Here is a 17028-nt window from a genome sequence, read left to right as displayed (position 1 = left end):
CAGTCTGGCTTTTCATCTAGGGGTATCTGACACCCCCCTCAAAAAAAACCCTTAGGCCCCTTGACACTGTCCCCTTCGCAAGTATTTTATTTTGAAAAGAGGAAATGGCTAACATCTGGTCTGCATGGGTCCCATTGTCTGAAAGAAGAGGGCAGGACGGGCGAATGTGGGAGAAACTTTAGTCCACCTGTGATTTACAGACCCAGTGCGGTGTGGTCTGTGGTCTTGCAAACCTTCCTGCTCTGTGCTTTTATGTCTGTTTTGGGGGACACGAAAGGTGGGGAGAAGTAGGGAGGAGGCAGATCGGGGGCAGTAAGATGCCTAATTGTCTCCCACTGAGCATCTGTGCAGGCTTAGGTCCACCAGGATAGTCTTCTGCTGAATCTGAACTCCCAGGGTGATGTATTAGGAGGTGGGGCCTTTGGGAGGTGATTAGGTCATGAGGATGGAGCCCTCAGGAATGGGATTAGTGCCCTTGTAAAGAGAATCCAGAGAGTTCCCTTGCTCCTTCTGCCCTGTGAGGACACTGAGACAATGGCCATCTCTGACCTAGGAAACAGGCTCTCTTGGGACACGGAATCTATTAGAGCCTTGAATTTGGACCTTCCAGCCTCCAGACTGTGAGAAATAAATATTCACTCTTTAAGCCACCCAGTCTATGGTAGTTTGGGTATAGCAGCCCAAGCCTACTAAGACAGACACTTAATCCCATTGCTTGTTGCCTAAACCCCGCGGATGCAGGGCTGTGTTCCCCGGGACAGTGGCATCGTATGAAAGGTCACGGGTTGGATTAGGAAATTGAGTTCCTTCTCTGCTTCTAATGCCTGGCACAGCCTCAGGGAAATCACTCGGACCTTCTGAGTTTGGGACGCCTCTCCTGTAAGACACCTCTCACAGTACCTCGGATGTGTGGCATCAAAGTTCTGTTGGAACTGTAACAGCCTGCGATTCTGTGAAGCCAGGTGTTCATCGCACGACGGACTTAATTCTAGAGGCCACACGCAATCCAGCAGCTCATACCATTTTCCAGAGAAAGAAAGAAAAGCATCATTGCTGCTCGTTTCTGTTCCTGACAACGAGTCACATTTTATCTCGTTGTAATAACAGAGCAGTCATTTCTGCACTTCTTTGTGGACTGTCATGTCGGGGTGGGGGGTGGCGAAGACTCTGGTGATGTAGCTCCTCCTGGGAGGAGGGACCTTCCCCAGGGAACACCTGTCAACAAAAAACATGGTGTTTCGTTCTGCTGCTATTTACAGCTTGTGGGCCTTTCTCTCCCTACGGCTCCATGCTTTTGAGATTCTGGTTGCATTCGACAGACATTACATTAAATCCCCACAGAGAGCAAATACAAGGTACCCGCTGCACACATTACAGCGAGGCCATGCTGGGCAAGCAGATGGGCTTTTTCATCTCCTGAGGACCTGAGGTCCGGCACCAGGCAGGGCCCCAAGCTGGCTGGCACTAACTCCCACCTGCCTTGCCTGAGTCAGGTCTGGAAATGGCATCTGCCTTCCAGTTAGAGAAAGTAAATACATTCTAGCATTTTTCTCTTGTCATGTCAGGGTACATTTTCAAGTCTTCTGGAAAAAGAATATTTCATCCTGAACATAGGGTGAATGAATGCATGCAACTTTGATTCCAAAACCAGCTCCATTGGGGCTATCCATCCTCCCTTGGCTCTTGCCACCAAAAGAGAAAGGCTTGGATTTCAGAATTCTACGAATTCCACTGCCTGTTAGGTTGCTCACAAATTGCCGGGCTATCTACCAAGGGAGGGCTGGGGTTTAAAGCATCTTTTATTGGCTGCCAGCCACAGTTTCACATACTATTGGAATTCAATATTAGCAATGACTTCTTGGAGACAGGAAGTGTCTGAAATTGCCCTGTCTAGAAAAATGAGGGTCGATGGATTTCTTAATAAATATGGAGAGTGAGGACTTCTGTGAATCCATGCTGACTAATGCTGAATGGTAATTAAATTGAATGTGTTCTTGGTTTTTCAAAGCCAAGTCAGAACAACCTATAAACCAAATGTTTTCTCGTGAGAGGTGGAATTGTAAAAGCTTGCCAGAGCCAGCTCTTGCTGGGAAGTGAGCTAGTGACTCTTTAAACTCATTCACTTTCTCCCTGGAGCTGCTTGTTTCATACTTGTTATCTTGGAGACAGAAACAGAGCTGCTTAGAGGACTTGACTTTGGTTTCTTTAAAACTATTAGAGATTAGGGTGTGCCCGTATATTCCTCAAACAGTATTGAGTGGTTATCATGCAGAGGTCCTATGGATACAATAGGCAAGACAGGCTCAGTCTCTGTCATCTTAGATTTAGTCTGGAGGTGATAACACAGTATGATCATCACTAGCCTGGGATGCTATAGGAGCTTCTGGAGACAAAGCTCCCCAAAGGAAGTGAGGTGATATCCAAGGTAATACCTGAGGGATGCAGATGAAGGCAGGTATGTTTGTGTTCCATGCAGAAGGAACCATACGCTACAAAGTTGCAGTAATCAAAACGGTATGATTTTGACACAAAAGCAGACACACAGATCAATAGAACAGAAGAGAGAGCCCAGAAATAAATCCATGGTTATATGGTCAATTAATCTACGACAAAGGACACAAGAACTTGCAATGGGAAAGAGAGTCTCTTCAATAAATGGTGTTGGGAAAACTGGACAGCCACACGCAAAAGAATGAAACTGGACCATTTCTTGGATCATTCACAAAGTAAATCAAAAGGAATTAAAGATTTAAATGTAAGACCTGAAACCATAAAATTCCTAGAAGAAAACAGGCAGTAAGCTCTTTGATATTGGTTTTCACAGTATTTTGTGGAGAGGCGTGGAGTCAGTCTCCTCAGGCAAGGACAACAAAAGCAAAAATAAACAAATAGGACTACAATAAACTAAAAAGATTTTGCACAGTGAAGGAAGCCATCAACAAAAGGAAAAGGCAGCTTACTGCATGAGAGAAAATATTCACAGATGACAAATCTCATAAGGGGCTACTCTCACAAATATATATATATATAAACACATACAACTTAATATCAAAAAACAACCCACCTGATTTGAAATGGGCAGAGGGCCTGACTAGACATTTTTCCAAAAAAAAAAAAAAAGACATACCAATGATCAACAGATGCATGAAAAGATGCTCGGGCAGCCCAGGTGGCTCAGCGGTTTAATGCTGCTTTCGGCCCGGGGTGTGATCCTGGAGACCCGGGATCGAGTCCCATGTAGGGCTCCCTGCATGGAGCCTGCTTCTCCCTCTGCCTGTGCCTCTGCCTCTCTCTGTGTGTCTCTCATGAATAAATAGATAAAATCTTAAAAAAAAAAAAAAAAGAAAAGAAAAGATACTCAACATCACTGATGATCAGGGAAATGCAAATCAAAACTACAATGAGATATCCCCTCACACCTGTCAGGATGGTTAGTTTCAAAAAGACAAGAAATAAGTGTTGGTGAGGGTGTGGAGAAAGGAACCCTCATGTGCTGTTGGTGGGAATGCAAACTGGTGCAGCCACTGTGGAAAACAGTATGGAGACTCCTCAAAGAACTAAAAATAGAAATATTATATGATTCAGCAATTTCACTTCTAGCTATTTACCTCAAGAAAGCCAAAGCCAATTTGACATGTGCACCACTATGCTCATTGCAGTGTTATTTATCATCGACAAGATATGAAAGTAATAATTTCCATTGATAGATGAATGGCTAGGGAAGTTGTAGTCAGTATGTGTCCGTATGTATGTGGATGTGTACATACACATACACACACAATAGGCTATTACCAGGCCATAAAAAAGAATGAAATCTTGTTATTTGTGACAACATGGATGCACCTAGAGGGTATTATGCTAAGTTAAGTAATGAGGATTCTAAAAAACAAGACAAATGAGTCAGTTAAGCATCTGACTCTTGGTTTCCACTCAGGTCATAATCTTCTGGGCTGGTATCCCTGCTCAGCGGGGAGTCGGCTTCCCCTCTGCCCCTCCCTCTGCTCATGCACTCACTCTCTCTCAAATAAATAAGTAAATAAATAAATAAATCTTAAAAAATAAAAATAAAGAAGACAAATGAATAAACAAAACAAAACAGACTCATCCATACAGAGAAGAAATAGAAAGTTGCCAGAAGGGAGGAGTTTGAGGTGGGGGATGGACAAAATAGGTGAAGATGATTAAAAGGTACAATCTTCCCACTGTAAAATAAATAAGACTGAGGGATGTAACGTACAGCACAAGGAATATAACAACTTTGTATGGTGACAGATAGTAACTAGGCTTATTGTGGTGACCATTTTGTGACATGCACAAATGTTGAATCACTATGTTGTACACCTGTAACCAATACAATATTGTATGTCAGTTATTTTTAAATTTTTTAAAAAATAAAGGAAAACAGGAAATCCAGATGTCTGTGTAAAATCTCCCAATATTTAAATATTGACAAAAAATTCAAATGTGTGTAAGGCATGTGTTAGGGGAAATCAAATAGTCTTGGTTATTTCTGCTCAACAGCCTATTTGTGACCTCTCAGTGGGTGTTTTTTATTTTGATTTTTTTAAATCATTTCATCACTTGGATTTTTTTCTTTTTGTTCTTGTTTTAACTGTTTTCATTTCAGTTATTCATTTTTGGAAGTAGGATTGTGGTAGGTGTCTTCTATTATCCTCATGCAAATCCATTTTCCATCTTTCTCCACCTTGATCTGTGTGCTCGGAACAGTAACAGCCTCTCCTGCTCAGTGGCTTCCATTAAGGCACACTGGCAGGGTTCAAGGGTAGGGAAGAAAGAGGGTTGAGAACACATATCCCCTCTAGGTCTCCCCCGCGCCCCTGGCTCTCCTGATCTTTCTACAGGAGCAGGCTCAGGTCAGGCGGCCTTGCTATAGCCACCCTCTCCAGGCTCTGGAATCTGCTCCCTCCTCTTGGCCTTTCTAGGGCATGTGAGCTGAGGAGGCTTGAGACCTTCACCATAACCTATTGTTCTCCTTCAACCTTGTCCAAATCTTTGTGAATGGCCCCTTCACTAAACTCTCATTAATTACGTACTTTGAGGGTCCCATGCATCCTGTGAGAGCTGTGACTCATAAACTATCAAGTGATTCAAAGCAGAACATGGGAAAATGGGAGAATCATTTTTGCGAGCTGAATATAAATAATAACATTGGTTTCAGATGATGGGTGTTGGTAGTACAGTTGGGAAACCACTGCCACTCCAACACAAACGGGATGAGTTTCTAGATTCTCATGTAATCCAGACAAGTTCATGTCACATGACATGACTTTGAACCCTTGGTTTAAAGAAGCCCATGGTATTTTGATGTACAAGAGCGTTCATCCCATATGAACATTATTATTTCCAACATGGAAAGTTCGCCCTTCCTGTGAAGTGAGGCATTTCACAGAAGCCTCACTTAACTGTTCTCATGACTGACTATCTCCATCTCCTTTGTTGACTTCCTCTCTTTGGCCTCTTCATCGAAACACAATTTGGGTACTTTCTAGGCAGCATAGAGTAGTGGCTAGGAGCAATTGCAACACAAATACATCTGTGCTGGAGACTCAGACCTTATCATTTTCCCCAGATAGCTGCACACACACCATTTCACTTCGTGTCAACTTCCTCCAAACGTAGACCTCATAGGGTGGCAGAGGGGATTAAATAAGAAAATCTAAAGAAAGCACTTAACATTGCTCCTGGCACAGAGGGTGCCAATAAATGGAAGAGATTATTAACAGACCAACCCCTGTTGCCTGGGAAGCTGCTAACTGTTAGCAGTTCGTGTGTTAATGTGAACATCTGTCCATTTACAGTACACAATGAGCTTGTCTAGTGTAATGACCCTGAAGCAATGCACAATTGTAAATCACCCTCTGGATCATCAAAGCAAAACTGAGTTCAATATATTTCTATTTTTTTTAATTTTAAAAAATATATTTTTTCTAGGATTTTATTTATTTATTCATGAGAGAGAGAGAGAGAGAGAGAGGCAGAGACACAGGCAGAGGGAGAAGCAGGCTCCACACAGGGAGCCCAACGTGAGACTCTATCCCAGGTCTCCAGGATCATGCCCTGGGCCAAAGGCGGCACTAAACCACTGAGCCACCCAGGCTGCCCTATTTTTATTGTTCCCACGTTTTGATAATTCCTGCCATGTTATCTGCCTCTAGTCCCTGATACTCCTCCAGCTTTGTGTTTCTGGAAGATTCTGAGATGACATCTGCAAATCCCATTAGCAGTTTGCAATTAGAGTTCCTTCACATCTGGAGACTGAAACTCATTGAAAGTAGGGTATTGTTTGCTTCTATCTTTTCATTGATGAGGGGCTGCACCTCCCGTTCTATGTACCGGCTTCAGTGAGAAGCCTGTTCTCCCAATGTACTCTTAACTTGCCAGGATAACAAATTTCACCTTAAAATCGGTATGTCCTTCATTGGGACCATAGGGCCAAATGTGCTGATTTGGAAGAAAGGAAGCGTGAAAGGTAGGAATGATTCAAACCCAATAAAGCCGACATAGAGTAAAAGGGAAAATACTGAACCCTTTCTCTGTAGCCATTGCTAACTTTGTATTTAATGCAAAACTTAATTCTCTTTTAAAAATGGAATTACATATTCTATACCCACCTCTCAAATAATTCTACCCCTTAGGCTCTTAGTCAGGGGTGGGGTGGTACAAACAGCCAGAAATTTGGATGATAGACTGGCTGTCCCTGTCCTGTTGCATGGCTCTCAGTTCCTTAATTTCTAAGTTTCACAATGAAAATCAGCAATGTTTTAGCTGGCGTTTGTTGAATATTTACTGTGAGCAGGCACTTTATGAAGAGTGTCACTTCAATCCCCCAAACAAACCTATGAAACGGAAGCTGTTGCTGTCATTCCTGATGAGACAGTGAGACCAGCAGAGGTTAGCATGGCTGGGCGTAGAAGCCCAGAAGTCCCGTGGGTACATGGCAGGTGAGGTCAGGAAAGTCACACGGCGGAGTCAGCACCTGATGAAGTGCAGAGAAGCCACCTACCAGCTCAAGGGAGGTGGTTCTTAGCAGTGGGCAGGCCTGGAAGGACGCCTTAGCAGGAAGGAAAGGAAGGAGGGAGACCAGGGAGAAGGGCCAAGCATACAGAGATCCTGAGACAGGAATGTCCTTGACACATCTGAGAAACTGTGAGGGGGCCAGTTTGGCCAGCGGGGAGCACTGCTCAGAGAAATTGGTAAGGCCTGGTCTTTGCATCTTGTGGGCTTCCGTAAAGATTTCCTATTTTATTCTGAATGTGATAGAAAGCGGTTGGAGTTTTGAAACTGGGGATTACTGGGTAAGTTGATGTGCTAAACAGGAGAACGTAACTGCTGTGTGATTTGTGTGTTGATGGGTGGCAGGGGAAACGGTCAGATGGTTTGGAGAACTGTCACATGCAGGTGCTATGATGCAGGCTTGGACCAGTGTGGCAGCATCAGAACCAGGATCTGATCTACCATCAGGGCTTGCTGATGGACAGGAGGGAAAGGTGAGGAAAGAAAGGTGCTATGGGGGTCTCCTTGGGTTTGGGCTCAGCAACTGGGTGAATGGAAATCTTATCCACTGGGGTGGGGGAGGAACAGAGAGGTCTGCTTGGGGCACAGGAAGTCTAAGATGGCCACAGATGAACTATGTGGGGACACCAAGTTGGCCAAAGCACTTCTTGTGGCTAATTTCATGTCAACTTTGCTGGGCATGGAGCTGAGATTTGACTAAATACCAGTCTGGGTGCTGCTGTGAACGTGTATTTAAAGATGAGATTAACACTTAGGGATCCCTGGGTAGCTCAGAGTTTTAGTGCCTGCCTTTGGCCCAGGGCATGATCCCCCAGGATCGAGTCCCACATCAGGCTCCCTGCATGGAGCCTGCTTCTCCCTTTGCCTGTGTCTCTGCCTCTGTGTCTCTCATGAATAAATAAAATCTTAAAAAAAAAAAGATAAGGTTAACACTTAAATCAGTAGACTTTGAAGCAGATTACCCTCCCTGCTATGGGTGGGTCTCATCTAATCAGTTGAAGGCCCTGAGAGAAAAGACTGAGGATCTTCACGGGAGAAGGGACTTCTGTGAGCAGATTGCCTTCAGACTCAAGACTGTAACATCAACTCTGCCCTGGGTCTCCAGCCTGCCAGCTTGTCTTACAGATCTTAGATTTGCCAGGCCCACAGTCACGCAAACTAATTCCTTAAAATCTCTCTCCAAATACACACACACACACACACACACACACACACACACACATACACACACATGTGCAAACTCATCCTATCAATTCTGTTTCTCTGGAGAATCCAGACTAATACGCCACTCTAAAGCTCAGAGAAAAGAAGCTCAACATAGAAGTTTTGGAGGCATAAATGTATAGATCAGAGTTGTCCAATAGAAATAACGTGTGAGTCATTTAGATAATCTAAAAATTTCTAGTAGTCACATTAAAAACAAGGCATAAAGAATCAGGTGACACTAATTTTCATGAATGCGATTTAATCCAGCAAAGCCAACATTTTCTCATGTCAACTTATAATCAATTCGAAAGTACTAATGAGATATTGTACATTTTTGTCCAACCTAAGTCTTCAAGATCCGGTGTGTATTTGCACTGACAGTACGTCTCAGTTTGGATTTGTCACATTTCATGTGCTCAGTAGCCACACTGGCTGGTGGCTGCCACACCAGACAGCGCAGCACACAATGGTACTGAGATCTGTGGGATGGGGCAGGACAGCGTAAGACACAGATGCAGGTGGAGGAGAGGAGAAAACAGAATCAGAGATGGAAACGAAGACTCTCAAATGTTTAGAAGTGAGGAAGAGAAGGAGGATCCAGCAATCAGAGCCTGAGACCAAGTGTCTAATGAGCAAATGAGAAGTGAGAGTGTGGAAGCCTAGAAGCACAAAGCACTTACTGCGTGCCAGCTTGCAGTCCCTCACCAGAGGCGGAGGGTGCCGCGTGTCAGCTGTTTGGGTTTACCCACCGAAGACAGAGCCTGCAAAGAAATATTGGAAGGTACAGCAGGTGAGCCCAGCACACACAGGAGTTCATCGCCTTCGCCCAGATCTGGCACATGGCCAAATCATCATGCAATCTCAAACAGGCAAACAGGGAAACAGGCAAGGCTGCCCAGGAACCTGTCCTTGGCTGCCCTCGGGCTGCTTTGTTTACGCATGGTAGCCTGTCCACTGTGTGCCAGGCACGCACTCGGGGATAGACACGTGGATTACCTATGGCCCAGCCTTCAGGGAGCTCCCAGCTTAGCAAGGAAGAAAGCCAGAATGAAGTTGCATCTCTGGAAGCAGCTAGGTAGATCCTCACATCAACATCAAGAAGAAAATCAAATACAATCAAAATTATTCTTGGGGAAAAAAGATCCCTCGGGGAGGTGGTACGTTGGCATCGGAAATGCAACCTCTCAATAAACACAACATAGCCAGTCTCCCTGCAGCGCTGGAACAGATGGCTGCTTCGTGGCTGAGCACCAGAGGAAGCACTTGGCTTGGCTTGTGTTTTGAGGTCATGTTGTATGAAAAATATGTATCGTAGCTTTAAACACTGGTGTGTGAGATGCTCCCAGCAATAGAGGATCCGAACTGGGATACAAATGTTCACAGATTCACACCCCCGGGGCATATGTGTAACGTGGTGGGAACGACTGGCAAAAATCACACACTTCACATTGTTTTTTATTAAAAGTTTTCTTTGAGCACCTGCAGTTGAATTCGCTTGAGTTATGGCCATACGACAGGACTCAACTGCAAAAAGACCATTATGATGCCATGTGGCAAGGGTGATGTGCTTTCAGGGTAGGTGAAGCAGGTCAGAAGATGCAGCAGGAATCCCTGCCCTCGGCTCCCAGAGCCCTAGAGAGGCCAGCAGGCTTCCCGCCTTTGCCTAGTGGAACAGTGAAGTGAAAGGAGAGCTGCGCTGTTTTGGTCTCAACCCCAACTTGCTTCTGGTCATAAAGGGAAGGAGTGGGAGAGGCCCCGCTCCTGGAGGCCCCCTCTAAGGGCCTGCAAAGGAAGGAGGAGGCAGAGACCCAGCCACAGCTGGCCTCTGTAGAGAAGGTTCCGGTCCTGCCTCTGCCCACTCTCTGTGCCCTTCCTCCCTGGAGCCCCCCTGAAGACTTGGCGCCAGGCTACCTGCTCAAGTCCAACCAGTCACTCACCCCAGCTTGGGCAGCTCCGTTAGTCCTGAGAGCCTTTCACTGGGAGCTGCTGTCCCTGGTCTTTATGGGACCATCCCAATCTTCTTTCCTCCTCCCAGGGCCTGTAGGACAAGCCCACCCCAGCCCCGTCACCTGTTGCAGGCGTGTGTCTTGGGCTCAGCTCACTGGACCTCACTTGGTCTTTGCCTGCTCCAGGCACCGCCAGCTGAGGCAGAGGACGCCTACCTTTCACTCCAGCTCCTTCGGGCAGCACCGGCCTGGCCAGCTGTGCTGACTTCCCTGCCCGAGAAGGAGATAAAGCAAGAATGCAGAGGGCAGCCAGCTCCTGATGCCCCCCGATGACGCAGATGACATCTTGACTAATTCACCCACTAGGGCCCCTCATACAGACCCTTGGTTGGGTTTGCGGCCCCACCTAAGGATCTGAAGGTGGGCTTTGGGACCATACTCCTGTCCAGCTCAGGTGTCCTTAGACAAGCTGTCCACAGGTGCAATGCCCCAGGAGGACCAATAGCACTCACTATTCCATGGACTTTGCTGAATGATTATGACACTTACAGTAAACTTGCCCAAAAAAGGCGGGGCCTTTTTCTGCCTGATCACCCCTCTTGACTTCTGAGGCCTTATATGGCTCCCTGTTCTTAAAGGTTCAGCTTTGCTTGGCCTCCCCGTGAGAGGAGAGGGAAGAACATGTCCCAGTTCCCCTCCTGCTGGGGCACATCACTTCCCAGGCTTGCCCATCATTACAGACGGCAGAGGCCACTTCTGCTTGTTTGTATGGGATTTCCATCTCTCACTGCCTCATAAGGGGACATGGGTACCATGCATATGGCACATTAATGCCATTCCAATAATTCCTTCTGAATGGGATTTCCAATAATTTTTGTTTCCAGCAGTCCTGTGTATACAAAACAAACAATAGAAAAAGAAAAAATAGATGATGAATTAATTGTACAATCACAGAATTGCAAGTTCCTTGAAAAGTCCTCTGGGCCTCCTGCCTCAGACCTTCTCTGACTCCCAGAGCCCAGATAAAACCACCTGCCACAAGAAAAGACTCGACCCCATCTTTAGAACTAAAAAAAATCTGGAGCAGGGGACTGCCACCTTCTTTGCTGAAATCCCCAGCCATCTGTAGTCATGTTGTCACTCTTCAGCCTCTACCTTCATTTCTCATTAAATTTTCTTTATGGATTTTCTTACTTCTGGAAGCTTGTTAATTGCTCTGCCCACATCCAGAAGATGCTCCAGAAAGCGGGCCACTTGTCAGGTTCCCTCAAGGGCAGCCCTCAGGTTGTGCTTGATGAGCATATGTTAAATAGTGCAATCTAATTGCTCTATCACTGGTAACCCATCATGATCCCAGGAAGCAATGCGGTCTGGGTGCTTCTGGATGACATGGTTTGAGACCGGTTCAGTGAACATAAGTGTGTTTGGAAGTTGTATCAAGAGGAGCCAAAGAGGCAGTCATCTCCAGAGCTAGAGATGGTGCTCACCAGGCATCTCTGCTGTTGGCCTGGGCTCCCCCTCCAGCTTCCTCACCACACACACACACACACACACACACACACACACACACACACACACACCTCCTGCCTGCCATTTATAAACTAGAGTTAAGAATAAGGCAGATACAGGGTACTTGGGTGGCTCAGTCAGTTGAGCATCCAACTCTTGATCTCAGCTCAGGTCTTGATGTGACAGTTGTGAGTTCAAGCCCCACATTGGGCTCCATGATGGGTGTGGAGCCTACTTAAAAAATAAATAAATGAAGCAGATGCTCCCTAAAACTAAGACATCAAGAGGAACAAAACAACCAAAAAGAGATTAAGAAAGACACAATATAAGGAAATTTAAAAGAATAAAATAATTTGTTTTGTGAAAAAAGCATGAAGATAGATAAAAATTAAATTAAAATGATTTATAAGTCACAATAAACCAAATAAAAAATTTTTATTTTTTTTATTTTTATTTAAATTCAATTTAATTAACTTATAGTGTATTATTAGTTTCATAGTAGAAATTATCGATTCATCCCTTGCATATAACACCCAGTGCTCATTTCATCACCCAGTTACCCCATCCTCCTACCCCCTTCCCACCCGGTGACCCTCAGTTTGTTTCCTATGGTTAAGAATCTCTTATGGTTTGCCTCCCTCTCTGTTTTCATCTTACTTTACTTCTCTTCCCCTAAGTTCATTTATTTTGTTTCTTAAATTCCACATACGAGTGAAACCATAAAAGTGTCTTTCTCTGACTGACTTATTTCACTTAGTGCAATACCCTCTAGCTCATCCATGTCATTGCAAATGGTAAGATTTCATTTTTTGATGGCTGAGTAATATTCCATTATATAATATATATATATATAATATATATATCATATCTTCTCTACCCATTCATCTGTCAATGGACACCTGGGGTCTTTCCACAGTTTGGCTGTGGTGGACATTGCTGCTATAAACATTGGGGTACAGGTGCCCCTTCAGATCACTCTGTTGGTGTCCTTTGGATAAATACCTATAGTGCAACCCTGGATCATAGGGTAGTTCTATTTTTAACTTTTTGAGGAACCTCCATACTGTCTTCCAGAGCTACATCAGTTTGCCAGAATACAAATTTTTTAAAGAAAGTTCAGACAAAAATAAATAGAAGAGAACAATTCAAAACAGGGGCAGGAAGGAAATTAAGGCAGTCAAAAATGGATAAAGTTATAAAACAAAGACCAGATACCTCTGATACTTAGATCCTTAAAATAAGCACCAGTTGATGTGCAAAGTGATATTTTCAAACAGTGCAAAACAAAAGGAGGCTCTCGAGGCTAAAGTAATTGGAAATAAGATGCTAATGATAGAGAGCCAAGAGGGAGTTTCTGGAATCCCTGTGATGGAGGTGGCTCACGGTGAAGGGGCCCTGGCAGACGCTGCCAGGCCTGGGCTCGTCCTCTCCGTTCCTCCCGAAGTCCTGGTGAGGTCTGGGAGAGCCTGCCTTCAAAACCGGCTGCCTGCCGTCAATCAGCCCGAGTGTGGCTAAACCCAAGTCCAAGGGAACCCACACCGGCAGTGAGAGACCCCATGACACCCTCTGTCCTTCCCACTTTTGCAGCGTGAAGCATGACGCCACGTGGATTTCCACACAATTCTCCTTCCCTGGGCACAAATAAGGTAGAAAGCCCTTCTGGGCTGAAGGAAAGAACGAGAATGAGAAGACAGAAGAAGGGAAGAGAAATCATGTGGATACATTAACACATGCCATGTGCTATGCCATGGATTCACAAGTCCACCTCTCTTAGAGATGCCTCATAGCTCATCTGCTGCATTGGGACCAGTGGTGTGGCCATTGCCCAGATGGGAACCCTGAGGCCTGCGACCCTTTCCCACCCCTCATTAGACTCTGTAGGACCAGTGTGCTGTGTGGGCTTCAGGGCCTCCCCAGTAAGTCTCAGCTCTTCTTTCCTCTCCACTGAAGCCATGCTTATTCTCTTTCTGGCCTGCAGATTCTCACAGTCGATTCCAACTGGTGTTCAGCTTCACTCTTGATAATATGCATGACTTTCTGTATCCCAAATAGAAAAAGATGGAACTCTGGTATAAGCCTTGCAATGCCACCTCCATTTTGCCCACTAAGTGACAAGAAAGTCACCCATATAGTTGTGCTCCACAGCTTCCCCACGACATGGATCCTGTCCTCACAGAGCCTACCATTGGACTAGGTAAGTGACGCAGGAGAGTGACTAGGCAGGGCATAACTAATTGCCATTGGGTGTAAAGATACTGAAAGCACTGAGTTCAGAGGCAGATCTGGATTCAGTTGCCACCTTGGGCATGAGTGTCTGAGCCCCCAGCTCCTCGCTTATAAACTGGAATTCAGAATTACGTCCACCTCCAAGGCATTGTAAGTGTTCCTTGAGTTCATTTCTGTAAAGCATCCCTGCTGCATGGTGGTCGTTCAGTGAAGGGTGGCTCTGGTCATGAGTAGGTTAGAAATAATGGTGTGGACAGTGTGACAGAGGCTGAACTCTTGGAGCTGCACCCCAGAGAGGAACTGGAATGGTATTGTGTCTCTGCTTGATGGCATTGTGACCAATTCTATTTTTCTGGCTCAGTACTCCTCAAAACCAGGGGCAAATTTGGAGACCTCTGTCACACCAGGAGAGGAGGAGGACGTGCTGCTGGCATGTAGGGTAGAGACCAGGGATGCAGCTCGATATCCTGCAATGCACAAGACCGCCCCTACGGCTAAGAATTATCCAGCCCAACACGGCAGTAGTGCTCACATTGAGAAACCCTGGCTGGCTAAAGCTGTGGATCTCGTACATTCAGCTGGTGAACTTATTAACAGGCAGGTTTTCCTGGGCACTACCCCTTTGCCCCGAGATTCTCATCAGGAAGTTTTTGGGTAAGACCCCTCCCCAACAACATACCCCAGAGATTCAGAAACAGGTGCCCCCTGACCCTGGCACTCCAAGAAACTGCTCTACAAAGTGGAGACTAGACTTGGTGAGTATGTAATGACTGACAGAGGCTTTGCATTCTAAGGCTTTCCAAATGTCTTCCTGGTACCTGACTGTACTGGGTCCCGAAACAGTCTTTTTAGGTCAATATCGTCCTTTTGACAAATGGGGAAGTGAAAATCCCGGGAGACTAACTTTGCCCACAGTCCTGATGGCCACCAAGTGGCAGAATTAGGTCTTGAATCCCACTGTCTTGCATACAATACCAAATGTCTGTTAACTGGATGAATAACTGAATACACAAACAGATTAAATGAACTGAAGCACCCTTACTTCAAAATTCATTTTCTTTCCGTTCTTACAGCATAACTCTTTAATTATCTCCTAAGGTGCTGAGGAATTGAGATAATGAAACTGAAATGATAGGAGTTATAATAAAATGTAATATGAGCAAAGAATTGCTTTTTTGAACAACTGACTTTGAAATTGTCAAGACATTCACACCCACTGATGGAAAATTATCTTTGTCCCTAGTCCTGAACTTTCAAATAAAGGGAGATTCAAACTGATAATAAGTCATATTCATAAGCAGTACAGGTTGTCTGTTTCTAACTATCCTTTATTTAAAAAAAAAAAAAAAAAGCTATTTAGGCTTACAAAGAGTTAAAAATCAAGGCTCACATTTTTAAGTGAACACTTTGAAAGTTTGCCCTCTGGTGGACAGTGGTAAAAATGCATATGATGTTAAAAAAAAAAAAAACATGCCTTACTTAAGGCAGCCCGTCATCTCCCAGAGCTCACCTGAAACAGGACAGCTGCTGCCTTGAGCTGGACTGCGTCCTCTCAGATTTGTAGGTGGATGTCCTGCCCTCAGAGCCTCAGAATGTGACTGTATTTTGAGATAGGGCCTTTAAAATGAGAGTGTCCCCTAATCCTATCTGACTGGTGTCCTTATAACAAGAGGAAATTTTGACACATGAGACAGCAGGATCATGATGCATGGAAGAAAGGCCACGTGAGGACACGGCAAGACGGTGGCCATCTGCAAGCCAAGGAGAGAGGCCTCAGGCGAAACCAAACCTGCCCCGACACCTTGTCTGGAATTCCAGCCTCCAGAACTATGAGAAATACAGTCTGTGGGATTTTTGTACAGCATCATTTGTATAGCTTTTACTACTCTATCGTAAGAACACATCTTCATTTAATCAAGTCTCCATAGATGGATATTTACTTCCTTCTAATTTTCTTTGCTATGCTAGTCAGTGTTGTGATGAACCACCTGGTAATCTTTTCATATATCCATGGTTATTTTCTTAGAATGCTGAATTTTCATTTTTAAGTATAACTTTAACTACTGGTGACGAGGGGGAAAAAAACCCCATGCTCCCAAGTGATAAAAGACAAAACCAGACAGGTAGAAAGAACAAAGTTATGTCTTGAAGTATTCACCTTTAGAACTGGATTGTGAGGATGATGATTTCACGGAGGACGAGGGGAAATTAACCAGGGCAGAGGAATGAGAGCAATGTCCACATCTTTCCAGAGGACGGCTGAAAAAGAAACCACCAGAAGACAAGTAAGGAAATAAAAAGGCAAGTAAAGAGAGCTAAGGGTCCTTAAAGAGGAGAGGACAGAAAAGGCACAGTTTGACGACCTGATATGACTGGTAAGCACAATATTTATAATTATTGTGAGACTAGTTGGCATGTCCACTGTACACTGTGCATTGTATTTTAAAACATCTAACTGGTCTCCCCACTGTTGCCAACAGCACCCCATCCACTGATGTGTGCTCAGGAAATGCCAAAAAAAAAAAAAAAAAAGTGTAACATTTGACCAGGAAAATAGAGGCAGATCTGCTGAGGGAATAAAATTTATCTAATGCTTTACAAGACAAAACTAAATAAATTCTGGTATTTTGTTTTATACCTCTGGTTGTCCATTAATGGAAATCTAAAATTATCCTTAATGGACATATATTCAGGGAGTTCAGTTTAGGCTACTTCCTCATTTACCACTTTGTCGAGGAATAGGGAGGGCTGTGTTGATGAGCTCTATTAACCATTAGGAGAGTGATGCTTTTTGTGTCAGAAATGGACAAAGACCCTTGTGGGTAAAGACCACATAATGGTAGTAAAAGACATCCTAGGTACACAAAGCTCATTCTAAGAGAATTTTTCAAGCCACACGTGCTTCCTGATCCCAAGTCCTTTCCACGACTCTGCTTCCCAGGGCTTCCTTACCAGCCTCCGCATCTTTCTGTGAACTCTTCTTAACCATCTGTTGTGAACTTATGGCCACCAACGGTTTCCTCCAAACACAAAACTGCAGAATCCACCAGCCTGTGTGGGTCCTACTCACCCCTGGGGTTGGGCTCTTCCCAGGATCTATGTTGCC

The 17028-nt window shown here is 44.7% G+C and overlaps 1 long non-coding RNA gene across 1 annotated transcript; it reads right to left on the bottom strand.

The window, feature by feature from the left end:
* Window positions 1–900: 900 nt before the first annotated feature.
* On the bottom strand, window positions 901–10966 carry LOC140593869 (uncharacterized). Its single transcript, XR_011994224.1, has 3 exons — window positions 9238–10966; window positions 8922–9002; window positions 901–1215 (listed from the first exon to the last, which is right to left on the bottom strand). It is a non-coding gene; the product is annotated as an uncharacterized lncRNA (long non-coding RNA).
* Window positions 10967–17028: the final 6062 nt, after the last annotated feature.

Source organism: Vulpes vulpes, chromosome 9, assembly GCF_048418805.1.
Source record: "Vulpes vulpes isolate BD-2025 chromosome 9, VulVul3, whole genome shotgun sequence".
In the NCBI taxonomy this organism is placed as follows: domain Eukaryota; kingdom Metazoa; phylum Chordata; class Mammalia; order Carnivora; family Canidae; genus Vulpes; species Vulpes vulpes.
The sequence above is the reverse complement of the archived record's forward strand: the minus strand, read 5'-3'. Positions and strand labels throughout refer to the sequence as shown.